The 14421-nt window shown below is 43.5% G+C and overlaps 1 long non-coding RNA gene across 1 annotated transcript in view; it reads left to right on the top strand.

Annotated features, from left to right (window-relative positions):
• Positions 1 to 14170, top strand: part of LOC128853357 (uncharacterized) — a 44839-nt gene extending 30669 nt beyond the window's left edge. The window contains exons 4-5 of the long non-coding RNA XR_008451849.1: positions 5568 to 5625; positions 12188 to 14170. This is a non-coding gene — a long non-coding RNA (uncharacterized LOC128853357). The remainder of the gene's footprint in view (positions 1 to 5567; positions 5626 to 12187) is intronic.
• The last annotated feature ends 251 nt before the right edge of the window (positions 14171 to 14421 follow it).

The raw sequence follows: 14421 nt of genomic DNA, 5'->3' as shown, positions 1-14421 counted from the left end.
AGGGTTGGAAGGACCGTGCTGTTCAAATAAAGGATTACTTTTACCTTTTAATCTGCCACATGAAGATGACATAAAATTTACTCCTGCAACCTGCCATGTAAATGAATCCAAATCAAATAACACACAGAGAGCAACAAAGCGACCCAGCCTGCTCTGCTCTGCAAAGGGGCATTTCATTTGTACATAGAAATCCCAGGAAGTGAAAAAAACAGGGCCATTTCACACGTACATCCCCCACACAAACCTCCCTCTCATAGCAAATGGTTTTAATTTTTCGGGAGAGAAGAGGTTGCAGAGAGGGAAAAAAGGTCGTCAAATCTGTATTAGATGACAGCACAGATTCCTCGGCTACCAAACGCAAGGGCCGAGCAGAACAAAGAGATTTGCATTCTAAATGATGCAAAGCAGCCAGCAGTGTTTTAATGTTGTGTTTGCTCTGTGATGTCTTCATCAGGCGCTCAAAGGCAGCGGCTCTGGCAGCCGCGGGTCCCCGTGAGCCTGTCAAACTCCGTTTCCATGGTTTTCCTTCAGGCAGCACCATCGGCAGACAGCACGGAAACGGACCCCTGCAACCTGTTTTGAACAGTGTCTCTGATGTAGGGCCCCAGAGCGGGCATCAAACTAGCAACAAGCAGCAAGAAAATAACAATTTTGCTTTTTGCAGGTGTCAGAGCGGCAAACAAAAGGCTGTTTATAAAAGATGCAACATCCCCTTTTTGTCATTGTTGGCAGTTTAAAGTCAGCTGGGCAGCCGTTGAGTTGAGGAGGAGGTTTTGGAGGGGCTATACTGTGAGAGAGGGAGCTTGTCTTGAGGAATTCAAATTGTTTCCTCTTGAATCCTTTAGCCTCTCTCTTGAATCCTAAGGCCTTCTCATCACCGAACTAATAGCTATTAACACGGCTTCAATTATTCCGTTTGAATCAGTGAGGAGAGCTATTTTCTTCAAACAATGACACTTTTTTTTTCCAGACAAAGCATAAGGGTCTCACTCTTCTCTCACCTTGGAAAACACTCTTTCATTTAAGCAAAAAGTTCAGAACATTTAAAGCATTTGAAGCCATATTTGAGCATTGATACTGAGTATTCAGGAGATGAGAAAGACCAGGCCACTATATTTTAGCACTGGGGCTGCCTGTGTGCGATGGCGAGATGGAAACACAGCCTGTGCTAACACAGCAGGTCAGGAGAGCCGACAGCCAGACCCAGCTGGATCGGTGAATTTGTGAGTAACACTGGTTAGGAAACGTCACCTCTCAGTGCCCCAGTTTCACCGTGTGTTAAGTTTGGATAAAGATCTATTTCTTCCTTAGTGAAGGACATCAAGTTTTATGCCCAAACATGATATAAAGCTCACAGTTACTCTTGTGGTTATCATGACACTACTGACTGGAGCCGATGCAATTCCCTCATGGAACAGTTTTCCATTAAAGAAAATTGATGGGTCAGATGCTGACCAAGCTACAAGAGAATCTGCCTTTTCCTACCAATTAGCTGACTTCACCACAGCTGCTCGGGGAGGTGCTGGGAGCCACCAGCCTTGTTGGCTCCTGTTTCCTTTGCAATGCATCTGCCAAGCCAGGGAGAAGCCAGGATTGAGGGGCTTTGGGAGCATTCGATCCCAAGCTGCCTTTTCTTTTTCCTGTAGTGGAAAGACTCAAGCAGACATTTGGTTTTACGAGAGTTATGGCTTCTGTTCAGGAGCTGTATATGGTGAGCTGTGAGCCTACAACATGAGACTTTCACACTCATTGTGGGCTGATGCAGCAGAGCTTTTGCTTTCATACATCCATATGATAGAAGCCATCAAGCTGTAAGGTTAGATTCCTGGCTGTTCTGGGGCTTCAAGCCTCCCAGCTCCTCTTCAGTTTTCTAAAAAGAAGCCACAATGCTGTATTCTGGCTCCTGAGTTCATGGTTTCCACTGCTTCAGAGTAATGCTCTCATTTTCTTTAATGAAAAATTTAAAAATGTTTGTGGTTTTGCTCAAAATTAGCATAAAGCCAATGAAAAAATAGCCAAGTCTCATGCAAAACAGAGATGCATTTTTCTGTACATCTCTCAACGTGAAGAACTGTAGTTCATTGTTTGACTGAAGTTATCCAAATTACATTCAACAAATGCTGTTCTTTCCTCACAAAACTCACCTCCTACGCTTTTAGATGCTTTCAAAGTAGACTGATTTAAGACTTTACCTATGATTAAGTGGGTAGTTAATTATTGCACAGTATTTGCACACAGAGCAGACTGAAGTCGCTAGATGTGTTCATAGATGCTGAGTGTGTCAGGGACCAGATACAGGTGATGCAGCACTAACTCAAGTCCTACCCTGACCCTGTGTTTCAAGGAATAGTCACAAGAGCTGTAGAGATAATGAGTTTGGGATTGAGAAGGCTTTCAATCTGGTTTTAACATATTGGTGGTTATTATTATTTTTTCAGACTTTAATTGATCTATTAAATAAAATCAGAGTATTTTTAAATTTAATACCATTTCTATTTACAACACTGATTAGCTCCAGAACAAGGCCAGGTAAACCCATAATGAGGGTATAGGAAAAGTATTAAGAGATCTCAGCATTGCTAACCACTGTTTGAAAGGTTTCCAGGTCCCAGGAATAGCTAAATTTCTCTTTCATGGATAGAAACAACACATTTGTTCTCAACGTATTGCTGTACAGTGCAGAATTTGCTCTGACTTTCTCAAGAGCCAGCTGCAGAGCAGAGCGAACGTTCAATGAAATGAACGGTGGCTGGCATGAAGGGACAGGGTGAACAAGCCGCAGACTCTAGCAGAGATTTCTTTTGATCAGAGGAACTGCTCATGACTTTTGTTCAGTGTCTCATGATGAAAAAAATCCTCTGGTGGAAAAAAAAAGTGCCTGTGTCACAGTGGAGTCAGAAGCTGGCAGTTGTAGCACCTGGACTGTTTTTTTAATGAATACTTATGCTTGCAGGGTATTGCATGATCATACAAAATACGGCTTTGTATTGTTTCCCAGTTTTGAAAATAGCTGTAAGTGGTGTGGGTTAGAGCAAACAACCAGGCAAAGCAGAACTGACTTCATTCAAGAATGGTTTGCAGCCGTAATCCTGTGTAGCGGGGTAAAGGGGACATGTCTAGGGAATTACTAGAGGGAATTGGGAACAGTTGCTTTAAAACTGAGGGCTTTGAAAAAAGAAAATCTCATGTTCTCTGTATAGCTGCACTTTTATTTATGGATGGGGACTGAGCTGAAGGGAGGGAGAGGTGTTCAAGATGCACTAACCTTGTATTCTCTCCATTGCTTTGAGAACTGTGTTCTATAATCAGGAGATTTACAGACATATTTATTTTGGAATAAGAATATTTAGTTCTAGTTTGGATTAAATCTCTCCAGAATGGGGCTTGTCACCTGTGCGGGCACTGACCAGCGTGGAGAAACAGGCTGTAAGCTTAGGAGAGAGCCTTACACAGGAAGACAGCGCCTGCTCCAGCAGGGTGGAACTAGGTGGGGAAAAAAAGCATTGCTATCTTGGAATGAATTATGCACAGTTACCCCAAGAGCTGGGCAGGGAGAAACACGTTAATCTCTTGTGTGCCGGGAACCAGGTAGAACCCTTGAGCCTCATCACTAAATTATTGATCATTGTGTAGGACTCTCTCCAGTGGGTGTATTCCCATTCTCATGATTCCATTTAGCAGCACAATCTCACCGTTACCGTCACTATTATTTCATTTGCTATTCTTACTTTTGAAGCTATTAGAAAAGAGTTCTTTTTACAGGAGAAAAACAGTCTGCAGACTTACTCTGTCACTAACCAGGGATTTATCATGTAAGAAGTCTTTCTACGCTGTCAGATTTATACTATTCTTTGGAGTCATGGCGGGGAAAGGTGAAAAATAAAATCAAAGAGGACAAAGAAGTTAGCACAGCACAGTGTGCTAGAGGTACCCTGAGCAGAGAAAACACACTGGATTACATACTCAGAGTGAAACAGAAGTGGGAAAAAGTAATTTTATCTCAGCATTTGCTTTGGCTGACTTCTCAGTCACCAACATATTAATGGCTCTTCCCCTAGCAACTACAGAGCTTCCAACATGCAAGTATTCTTTGGTCATAAAGGCAAAAAATGGAGTTTGCCAGAACAGAGCTACCCCATTCTGGGCTGCTGACAACAGTCCCAGACTGTCCATATGTTCTGCTGCACTCAGAAGTGGTAAAGCAACATTTTTCCTCCTGCTGGTGCCAGTGGTGTCCCTGTGGTTGTTATTGTTTCCATCCAGACCCTCTCCTCTTCCCCAGAGCTCCTGCTTGTTCTGTTTCAGGCTGTACCAACAGCAATGTCACAGCTCCTGAGCACCGAGGAGAGTGAACAGATGTAGCTGTTGTCGCTTCTCTGCAAGGTAGTGGCATGGCCTGTCTCACTTTATTCCCAGAAATGGCTCATGCAGGGTGGCTGTCGAGTGGTTCAGAGTGACAGGGGACACATGGAGGGAGCAGGGATGCTCCCAGAGGGCAGGTCCAAGCAGAGGTGGGTGAGTGGCCCATGTCCAGCAGGGAGTAACGGGACCCGCCACCTTTGGGGCTGCAGAGGCTAACAGTAATATTTTTTTTTTTTGATGGATTGCGCGCTATCAATGAGATGGGGAGCTGGGAGCGGGTCCCTGGCTGCTGTTTGGTATAGATAAGCAGCTCTCAGCTCCTACCCAGCAGGAATTCAGGGCTCTGAAATGTTTGGTAGAGATCAACTAAAATATTCCCCCTCAGTGAGTGCTATAGTATTTGGCTTCCCTGTGCACAAAGGCAGAGAATGGGCGTTAGATGAGACCCCCAAACACCGCCCATAAAAACTGTTTTCTTCACAGTATGTTTCATGACTGTCTTAAGTCTATGCTGCATTTTAAAGAGGCGATCCCATTTTCTGCTCCATCTCTCACCTAGACACTCTCATCTTGCTTGAGTCCAGCCAAAAATCTAATCATGGAATGGGCCATGAACTAAAACCGTGCATACGCAGGGTGAGCAAGAATGTAACGATGATGGCAACCTGGCCTCGTATCTGTTTAAAATGATTGTGAAAATGCACTCTTGACTGGCATCACCCAGTTCCCACATTTAACTCTGATGTCTTACAGACCCTGGTGGAAATCTTTGCTGTTGTACTGATCTAGGGCTTCCCAATGCATTGGACAAGTTCAGTTAGATCAGCAGAAAAGCTGAAGGTATATCCCAATGCTGATTTCTACCTTTAGCCATTAGCAGTAGAAGGAGAAATTAATTGTTCTGATTGTTGCGTCAATGAATTGTTAATGTAAAGAGTATGGAGGTATTGAGGAATAATGGGATCTCCATTACTTTTACTTGGATTTGCACCATGAGAGACTAGAGTGGACAAAATACAAGGTTCTTTCTTTCCACTATTAAATCTATTGTTTTCCCAATCCTACTCCTATTATGACTTAGTGTGCTTTCAGAGGAGGAGATTCAGTGCTACAGGCTTCCTTTAGGGTAAGGATATTTGTGTTTATCTGCACGCTTACTGCTGAGGCAGATATTCTCAATATTATCATTATTTTCTCCTTCCTAGGAGCCAGTCTGACTTTAAAAACAGGAGTGAATATTTCAGCTTGTTTTGCAGACCTAAGGTTCTTTTTAATACTTACTTATATCCACAAAAAATAATCAGATTGAAGAGGCTTTTTCAGCTTCTTGGGCTAAAACCTTCCTTTTTGCTAATATTCACTTGCTCTGTTCATTATTCCGTGCTAGACTCTTCCCTCCCCTGATTGCATGTTATCACCTTCAATGGAACAGCTGTGTCATTGCTAAAGGGTGTTAATCTTCCCCTATCTAACACCTTATTGACAGCTAGAGTCAGGGAGGCCCCCAGTCTTTTCTGACTTGGGTGACTTCTCAAAACATTCCTTTTGTATCTTCCTTTTCATTTTGTACCAACCCTGCCATAGCCTGACCTGGAGATGTAGCCACAGCCTGGGACAGCCCCTCCCGGGCTGCTGCAGCCAGGTTTGAAATGCTCTGCCTATATCAGTTCTAGCAATTATAACCAGGAGAATATTCCCTAAGAATGTCAAGGGACAATAAGCCACAGCTAATCAATAAGTACAATACCTGCGGCACACCAGAGCCTAGAATAGAAACTGCTCTGGCAGGTGGGACAGCTGGCTTGAATTTTTATTTAGTGGTTGTGAAAGGCACGGTGGTTTTCAGCGAGACAAGAGCAGCGCTGACAGTGACAGATCCCCCACTACATTGTGCCACTGAACAGAATGAGGCACTTCAGCAGATAGAGTTCATCTTTTTGCTGAGAGCTTTGTAATGGGTTGGAATTAGTCTAGAATTTCATTTTTCTGAATTCCCTTTGCCTGCTGGTGTTTTGAACTGTCCTGCAGTTTCCAAGGCCACTGATTTTCTGGAAGTCCAGAGGGTTGCTCTGACTCTAGAAAGATCCAGGGCAAATTGGTGTACTGAGCTGGTTGCCTGTACAGGTTTGCCTTAGAACAGCCAACACAGCAGTGAGCACCCTGCCTGGGATTTCTGCCATCCCTCAGGAACACTGGCTCCAAGGGAATGTTTTCCAGAAACAGCCTGTTATACAATGGAAGAACAATAAGCAGCACCCTTCTTTCAAGCCTGTACGCGCCTTCACTTTTAAATAGATGCAGATATTCAGATTTATCCTACCTTTGTTCAAGCAGAGCCTCAAGCTGCCTTCTCTTCTGAAGTGAATGGAGAGACCGAAACCAGTTGAGCCCACTTAAGGCTGGTGGTGCTTTGTGGAGGTCTCCCCATGGGTGATACAAGAAACTTTGATGAGGAGTTCCTTATAGGAGACTTAAGCAGTTAATCACTGCCAGCTGTCCTGGCCTCCTCTTGGACTCATTGTAGCAGAATGGTGGCCACCTGAAGAGGGACCTAAACAGCCCACTGCTGATAAAACCTTAATTTCCCACCAAGCCTAAGCATTTCTGACAATAGAAAGCATTTACCAGTGGACTGCTGAGCAGATCAAGATGGATACAGTTCTCTTGTTACTCTGTTTAGGAGGTACATCCCGAAAAAGGAGACAAATGGGGTCATAAAAGAAATGTAATGTTTATTTTATAAAGCAATTTACTCATCCTACCTCTCCAGTTCTTTAAAAAGCTGGTTGAATGCAACAAGGGTTTGAGTACAGAACTGAGAACTGGGAAGACAGGGGCTTTTGCAGGACTTGAACTGACCATCAAATTTTACTCCCAGTGTAATTTGAGTTGTCTAATTGACTACGATTATTAAATTTATTAGACCAGACAAAGCTGGGGCAAGACTAATAGCCAATATCTGCCCAGAAGAGCTTTACCTAAAAGCCCATGTACAAGTACTCACCTGATAGGATAGGTGATATCCTAATTTGAAGATACTTGTGCTATGACTGTCAACTGACTTCAAATTTGACCCTCACGAATAAGGTATTCCACTTCAGACACACCCTCTGTGGGGCTGCAATTTTAAATAACCTGCTGTATCTCCAGAGCCATCAGTGGGTTTCTTTTGGACATGAACTGGGCCAATGATTTCTCAGATAGGCTTGGCCAGATGTAATGGTTAAAAGAACTAGAGCAACATGGTGTGTCATTAATGAAAGTAACACAGACCCCAGGGGAAAATATGAACATCAGGTATTTGGCCACCAGCTGATTTCTTATCAATAAGTGATGTAGCAGGAGGCAAAGTTGTATTAACACATGCTGAGAAGGCACTGTCACATGGAGAGGCACCACACTTGGGATAATAACTCTGTATTCTGGAGCCCACATCGAAACAGAACATGTCTGACACCCATTTTTTTTCTTTTTTCTTTAGTTTTGCTTTTCACACTACACATGAATAGCCTGCACATCTAAACAGGCTTAGCCGACTCCCACCGCATGGGCCCCAGGGAGCTGAGCTGGCTGGCCAGCACGTCTGCAGGCTCAGGGCTTCACTCAAGACATCACTTACCGGCTGAGCGCGCTTGCCTTGTGATAGTTTCATGTGTTCATAAATTACACACAATTCTTTTTCCCATCTCATGAGAAGGAAAACCATCAAAAACTGGCTGAATATGTGATCTAACATAAAATGAAAGAAAAATGCACTCAGCCTAGTAATAAGTTTGCTTCAGGATGCCAGCTTTGTTCACTCTAACCAAATTCTCTGCCTGGAGCTCACAGCCAGACAGCTAAGAGAAGTCTGAATATTATTTAAAGGATTGCTAAGGTCACGGTGGCCTGAGCCTCTCGGGTCTGAATTAATCTCCTTGGCACAGCAGACTGCTCTTACTCAGCCTCTTGTGTTTACAGGTACATTCGTGTAGAGCAATGCCATCCAGTGGTTGCTCAGATTCATCACAAATCCAATGGCTCCTTCCTGAGGGACATTAGATGAGCAGAAACGTTTCTGCTCTTGTTCCCAGCTAAAGAATTTTACAGATATTAAAAGACTGTGACAGTGAACAGCATGATTGCTTCCAGCTTCTTTGACTTTTTGCATGTAAAACCCAGGTATATTTTAAGTAACAGTTACTTTAAAATGTTTAATAGACATTTTGGGGAAAACAGTATTTTCCGTGTGCAGCCCAAATTATCATCAGGTCTGAATTTTGGCATGGAGAGTGCTTACATGGAGTCACATGGCAAATTATGCCATTTCTGAATGAAACTTTCTCTCTGTCCCAAGCTCAAGAGATACTGAGGTCACTCAGTGGGATATTTTTCTTTGAGGATGATGCCCAAGGGAGAAGAAGAACAAGGGCTGGACCGTGCAGACCTTTTGTGCATCAATGTCACATATTAAAGAACCCCAGTATTGCCAGCTACCCAAGGGCTTGACCTTTTGGGAGAAGAGGCTTAGACCTCCCAGACCTTCTCCCAAAGACCCACTATCACACTGTGCCACAGACCAATGTCTTAGTGACTAAGTTAAGATGATGACATTTTTTGCCTTCCACAAGTCAGACATAATTACAGAGCTGTGGATGGGGATGATGCATCATACTTAACACTGTAACCGGTTGGACACAGCCTGTCCTGGTGCCTTTAGAGTGGGCTCTTGGCCATGCCAAAGGGTGTAAGCCCACCCAGGGCGAGGCCTGTGAAGCTGAGCAGATGCACCCAGCAGGTCTGGCCCTCCTTGACACTCGGACTCTTTCCTGCTGCTGCCAGCCGGGGTTGTGCCTTTCACTCACGCTGCTGCGTTTCGGCGTGCTGCCGCTCCTGCACTGTGGTACAAATTCCAATCAGGCGCGACAAAGCCCACCGGGTGCTGCTGACAACAGGTGTCTCATTAAACATCTCTCAACCTTACAGGCATTCACATTGACAAGAACCAAACTCACACTCAATCACAGCTTAATCACAGCCAAACTCTATTAACAAGTCATACTAATTACCAACTTCTAACAATTTCTCAGGTTCAGAGGCAAAATATCCTTTCTTTATAGATGAAAACAGACTTGTGATACTCCAGCTCTGGCCGTAATTAGGTCTTTTTTAAAAAAAAACAAAACTAAAATAAAAATCCAGACAGACCCCTTTGTGATAACTGTCCTGAAAGTGCAGTTGTACAAGGAGATGTTTTGTTTGTTTTAATTTTGTATCTGCTGTGTTGCCCACAAGGGTCCAATTAGCTTGTTACAGATGCTTGTATCAGTTTTATCCACTTGTCTTTTTTTAATTTTTTTTTAAGAGGGGTAACTTGTAGCACAGATTGCTGGCCTGCAGGCATCCAGAGATCAACAACCAGCTTTCTGTGATACTGAGCCCCCTGTGAAACAGGCACTCCTTACCCACAGCATTCATAATGCAAAGGGTAAAACGAACAGAGGGAAGGGAGGAGCTTGCACTGGATTTTGGATTGTTGTGGAATAATCTGGTGTGTTCAAAAGTGGCCTGAAGATGGCAATTCTGCCATGGGTAGGAATAACTCTGACAGACTGTGGTTGCCACATGTTGGAAATTAAAATGCAGGTGTTACTTTTAATAGCATGACGCACTGCCTTGCAAGAAAATAGAAAGCTCTTAAGACATGGCTTTGAATTGTGCATGTCACCATTTATTCTTGTCCCCTGGTATGTTCAGCACACGTGTAAATCCATGTTAACCTGAACACTTTCCTCCATTGTGTGGCTGTATTGAGTGCCTGAGCACTTGAGAACTCACTTGTGTAATCGATACGCTTACAAAAGGGTACATATAAATAACATGAAGAATCTGACTTGAACTGACAGTGGGCATATCGTGGATAGGGCTAATCCCTCATCCTTAACTCACACTGCTACTGCAGAGGAAAAAAAACCCACACAACAGACTCAGTTGAGGACTAATATAAGATTTCCTAGCATTTTCTGAGCAGTGTGGTTCAAGGCAGAAAGGCTCCACTGAGTACCTGTTGTGCAAAATCCTGCAGCTAGTTCTTTACCTGTTCTTGGGTTTAGTTGTCATTTGCTTTTCCTCTCCTTAATTTTAAAAAGAAATTAACATTTCTCCTGGAAGACTGTAACAACGCAGCTCAGCTGAGACTCACCAGCTCGGGGCTTAGTACCAGAACTTATTTTTCCCTCTGTGCAGGCAGTATCGTTTCTTTGGTGAGGCCCTGCAAGATGAACACAGGATACTTGAAGCTCCTAAGAGAAGGCTGCATTTTCCAGGGCCAGCCAATGTGATGTGGGACCCCAGTTTGGATGGCTATGAGGGTCATTACATGATGTGGCATTGCCGTGGAGCCACAAGCACCCGAATGCAGCTGCAGGGATGTGCGGGGTGGGATGTAGCTATGAAGAGTGGGGCAAACCCACCCACCCTCGCTTTCCTGGGTGCAGCCCCATGGGCTCTATCCAACTCCTGCTTGCCCACACTGCTGGAGACTAGTGATGAAGAGTAACACAATGGCTTGATGGTAATGTAATGTGGTCCCAAAAGTCATTGTTAATCAGCAAAAGTGGATTTAAGGTTGGATGTTGCCAGTGAAGATGAGTTTCTGAGGCTCAGGAACAAAGAGAAGTAGAGGGCTTTTTTTTTTTCGCCAAAGTACTTGTTTTCAGTGTAAGGTCCACTCCTGCTTGAGTAGCAGGAGTTAAAAAGAAAGGTCTTTGTTTGTCACAGTAAGGCAGAGCAGGAGATGAGATATCCGTGTGCACTCATGCAGTGTTTCATCAGGGGAAAATGGGAGATTTTGCCTAGCAATAGTTTCTTTCCTTTCTATAAGAGGATCTTTCAGACCACAGCAGAGCAGGCTTTTTCCTGGCTTTTGCCAGATGAAGTTTGGAAGAAGAGGCTAGCAGGTGCTGACACAAACTCCAGAAGTTTGTCTGGTTCTCATGTTCCTTCAACCTCTAAGCCCAGGGCCAAAGAGATCTGGCTCCTTTCATGGCATAAAGTGTGCATGATCAGCAACAACCCTTTCTAGTTTTGAGCTTCTCTTTGACATATGGATTTCTTTCTCCTTTATGGATTTTTACTATTCCTGAACTTAAACAAAAAGAAAGAAATTAAAGCAATTCAAGCTTTACTATTTTGAGGAGCTGTCGTTTCTGATCAGAAACTGAAATCCTGCTTCGTGCTCCACCAGTGTGGAAATCTGTCATGTAAATAGCAATCACCTCGTAAAAGCCCCTAAACAGCTCTGTTTTAAATTTTAATTGAGGAACAGAACATTTTAAGTACTTTTATTGGGTGGCGCCTGCTGAATGACAGATGTCCGTGGTGGAGTAACGCTGAGTGCACTTTCATAAAACAGGGCAATTCCTTGCTTAAAACATTTACAATTAAAGGCTTGATTGAATAACAATGAGTTCTGTGCATGGAGCTCATTTTTGCACTTGTTTGTGCACCTGAATCAGGCTGTGATCATTCGGTAGGTTGGATACGAGGTGCCAGTTGCTTTGTTCAATGACCAAATAGTGCTCACAGCACAGCTGGAAATGTGCCTTTGATTTTCCACCGAGACAGAGACAGGTATGCTATGCTGTGCTGTTAGACTTGCTAACACCTTCGTTTCAGCTGGGCTGCTGGTTTGGGTTTGGTTTTTGTTTGTTTGTTTGTTTTTTTTTTTAAAGTACATGTTAGTAACTCTCCCAGTTCGTCAAGAGCCAGAGATTTTAAAATGAACACTAATCCTTAGCAGCTGAGAAAGCATTAACTAGCTTCTCCTTTATTTTTCTATCTCTAGCTCCTGTGACCTCTCTTACTGTAATACCAAAGAATATCATCTCTGTTCATGCGCTGATCCTCACAGTATCTGAAGAAAGTCAGACTGGCATTAATATTATTTTATTCTATTATACGCAAGGAATTGAGGCACACAGAGGTCAAGTGACTCGCCCAAAGGTTGTCTTTGAAAAGGGTGCTGCACATACATGACCTGTCTTTGAATGGTATTTAAAATTTAGCCTAGTGAATGTAGAAACAGTCTCAAAGAAAGTATAAAACACCCAATAGCGACCCACATGACACGACACAAACCACAACCTTTTGCTTAAGCCAACTAAGAGATTCAAGTGAAAAAGGATTTCAAGTTTCATCCCTAAGGAACTGGAGACAAACATGTCTAAACTGACATGAATACAAATTTGGGAAGGCACACAAAATCCAAGCGGCGAGAACCTGAACTTGGGAAAAACAGCCTCACTTTTCTCCAAAAAGATGAATCCACAAAGTAGATCTTGCCACAGCAGAAGGAACATGTGTCATGGGAACAGCAGAGGCAAAATGTGTCATGAGAAAATCTTGACGGATTCAGCCCAGGACGAGAATGTGCAAATTGATGCAAAATTAAATGCAATTGAATGAGCTAACACATATCCCAGCAATGAAGAAAACTCACAGCATGATTGCAAAAGAGACGAGTTTAAATCCAAAGCGAGGGGGGGCAGGGAGAGGGGGGCGCTGAAGATGTCTAAGCAGTCTCCAGTGACTACATTTTGGCAGGAATATGAAGGTTTCCTCAAAAAGGAGTCAGGAAAGTGCTGCAGAGATGACAAGGAGTAACTGAAATGCAATGGTCAATTACAGAGCTAAATGGAAGATATGCAACGCAGCTTTCCTGCATATCAGGTGCTAAGTAATGATATTATTTGTCTGCTACCAAAATGTCACCCTGTAGTTCACTTCTGGGATACTGTATTTTTGTCTCTTCCTGGTCTATTCTGCCAGCAGAATGATTTTCAAGAGTCGCTGATTTCCAGCTCCAAAGTAGCTTAGTCTCAGTTCCAGGGGAAACAAAACTCTAAACTAGCTGAATTTGTAAAAATCTTTGAAGATGTGGGAATATCCTCTGGTTGTAAGGAAAGGGAGTGTGATTCAGAGCCTGGCACACATATATGAAAGGGTTCAATATTTAATTAAACAGTCTTCCTTGTGGCATAAATGACTGAGCTCTTTCATGCTGAACACCCTTGATTTTCAATGTACTATTCCCCCGTGAGTGATAACACAAAACTTTGTGCTGGCCCAGGCTGGCCCATTACCTGCCACTACCAAGAGAACACTTTGGGAGCTAATAACTTTCTACTTTTACATGAGACAAATCCATCTCTCCAGGTTGTCAGATCACTCTCACATGCATCTCTAGTCCCAGGAAAGGACCGACACAGTCCCCATGCTGCTGGGGTCTGGAACCCATGGTGCCCCACAAAAGCACAGGCTTCTTCACTCTGCCCTTAGAAACAAACAGACATTTCCAAACACTTGCAAAACCAGCATGGGGTGTGGGTGGGGGAATCGTGTTTTGGAATTATTCTCCACAGAAAACAGGTAGCCTGATCCTGCACCCAAGGCTGAGCTCAGCGCAAGCCAAGGACTTAGGCTGGGAGAATGTTGCTGATGGAGGTGCTGAGGATGCGTCTCAGAGACCTGCCTTTGAAAAGGGTCAAGACAACCTCATGTAGGGCACAACTCTGTTAGTTTTGTTCTGGCTTTGGTTTTTGGTTTTTTTGGTTTGATTTTTTTTTTCCCCAAATGAAATAAAAGGACAGTGTTGGCTCTTTTCTGGAAATGGTTTTCTGCTGTGTGTGAGAAATGAGAACAGGTCAGTTGAAAGGGAAAGAGTGCAATGCGTCACCTATAAGCCTAAATAAATACCAAGGTCTGCAGCTGCCTGGCCCAATTTTGGTTTTACATATGTAAGGTGACTTCTACCAAGACAATTTTATTTCACAAACCTCTCCTTTTTGTTGTTTACCATTCATAGCCACTGCCTACTCAAAAATAATAAAAACAAATAATCTTTTTAGTAGAAAGGAGATCACTACTAAACAGGATGCATACTGCTCTGAAAAGCTGTTGGGGCTTTCTAATGATATTTCTAGGCTCCACATGACCCTCACTCAGTGGGATGTGTTCAGCCTGGGTGGTAGGCTGCAAGGTGTCTGTAGCTATCCTGGCACAAGAGCCTTGGCTGGGGCA

This window comes from Cuculus canorus, chromosome 12 (genome assembly GCF_017976375.1).
Source record: "Cuculus canorus isolate bCucCan1 chromosome 12, bCucCan1.pri, whole genome shotgun sequence".
Lineage (NCBI taxonomy): Eukaryota > Metazoa > Chordata > Aves > Cuculiformes > Cuculidae > Cuculus > Cuculus canorus.
This window is presented reverse-complemented; position numbering and strand designations above follow the sequence as displayed.